We start from the raw sequence: 2,194 nt of genomic DNA, 5'->3' as shown, positions 1-2,194 counted from the left end.
AATTTCTTTGATTTCAGTGCCGCATTTCTTTGACCAAAGCGAAAGCGAAGATGCCATAAACGAGAGAATAAACTTTAAGGTTCGTTTTCTGACCTCTCACATTTTCTGCGACTGGATCACTCACCTTCGTAATTCGCATGAAAATCAAATGATTCCATTTGTCGCAAACTATTCCTGAGACATTGAGGAGCGTAATAAATCTCTCGATTTTTTTCCCTACACGTGCAGTATTGTGTTAGTTATTTTTTGCAAGAAACGTTTTCATGTAACTATGCATGCATAAGTACTGATCATATAGAAAAACAACTAATCGCGTACGTCATCATACAGAACAAGGCTTTATGCACATGTTGGCATAAAAAAAAAAAACTGCGCACTATCTACTCAATTAGAGACCTAGCTTGGGGGGACTTGACGACGGTGTTAATTATAATTACCCAGAACTGCGCCAGGTATAGCTATAAATAAAAGGAATGACTGAAACTAGCGTAGGAATTTCATATTTGCACCAAGTTTAGTTACAACGAAAACACTTTTCATGCCGCGTCCCCTCTCAATCTCGCCACGTGTCTGTTAGTAGCACGCCTGCGGCTGCTTCTTTCCAAACAAGCTTCGCGATCATGTATTACCTCATGAAACATGACACATGCATGATGCAATGAAAAAGTATATGGCGTTTAGCACACTTAAGGTACGCTATTCTAAGCACACCAACGCGACCGCGCAAGATTGACACAACTTACCAGACTTCTTTCTACTCGAATGAAATAATTACGTCGTCATATCAAGAAACAGTTTCAAGTAACTATTAAATGTCACAAAACGCGTCATTTAAACATGGTGTGCTATTAACAAAAAAACGCATTCCTTGGGGACGAGTGAACCTGTCGGCGCCCCGTGCACTCCGGCTCAAGGTGATAAGTACGTGTGCAGCTACATATGTCTTTTTTTTCCTTGAGCAATTATCAGCCTACTATCCTGAAGTTCAGGTGAATAAACGCAGTAACTTGCATGCAATAAGTGCATTGAGTGGCAGTGCCTATCGACTCCCAGACTTCGCGCTTTACTACCGTGGCCCAATGCCTGTTAGCCAGTTTCCGAATGCGGCATTTATGTGCGAGAAACCTATCGAGGCTAATTTAATATTTTTTATGCTACTACGCGGATCCAGCAGTGACGCAGCTGTTCAATATATGCTGTGGTAGGCACGGGCAAGCAGAACCTGTTTTGTCTACCATGCGAAAGTCGCTGCTAACATCAGCGCCACCGCATCTTCGTGACGTCGCGAGGTGAAGGAGGTCCATATATTTGGCGGAGTTTCTGGCAGTGGCTCTCGCCCTGCGCAGAATACCCAGCTCTTTCTCTGAGTTAATAGTAATTACGCTTTCATTTTCCTTATGCACTTCTATATCCACGTCTACCGTATCGCAGTCATATCCAATGCTCATGTTTTTATCCCTCCTCATGTCCCATTATTCGGTTTGTCAGTTCGGTTACTATTCTCATCCACCGTCATCAACGCTTCCTGACCGCGGTAATGATATCCCTAGGAGAAGGCTCTGATCATAAAAGCGAAGATAGATCGTGCCCGTTAGTTGCGTGCAGTGCATAGCCTGTAGGCAGGCGGGTACTGATGGAAGTGCCCGGCCACTCTTCGAAACTGCAATGTGTAACTCCATCTAGAGACAACTCCTCCACTCCCTCCTCACTTTTAAAGCGGGGAGTGGGGGCAGTAGAGAAAGGGAAAAGCGATTTGATGTTTGGAAATGTTCTGATTCTTAGTGTACAAAAGTATCCTGCACTCATATGTGAACATGCGTCGTCTCCAGTGACACTGCACAGAGCACCAAAAGTACCCTTATGCCCCTAAAAAATTTCCTGCATCAGCTTACAAGCCTATAACGATGATATCCTACGTTCGCTCTGGTGCTTTGAATCTCTGTTCTATGCATTCGTTATTAACGGGGACAATCCCGTTGAGGTTTTGGGCGTTGTTAGGGGAAAAAACACCTTCTGCAAGTAAATCTTTTTACGAGACGTGAAATGATTTGGGCGACTTGGTAAGCGTCTGGTATTGGGCTTGCACTGAGCTTTCTTATTTGCAGCGTGGTGCCTTAGCCTAACACAAGTTAGGCTGCCTAAAACACCTTGGGCTGCAACACTTGCCATCTATACGCAGGAAAAAGACACATTT

This window comes from Amblyomma americanum, chromosome 8 (genome assembly GCF_052857255.1).
Source record: "Amblyomma americanum isolate KBUSLIRL-KWMA chromosome 8, ASM5285725v1, whole genome shotgun sequence".
NCBI classification, from domain to species: Eukaryota; Metazoa; Arthropoda; class Arachnida; order Ixodida; family Ixodidae; genus Amblyomma; species Amblyomma americanum.
Note: the sequence above shows the minus strand (reverse complement) of the source record.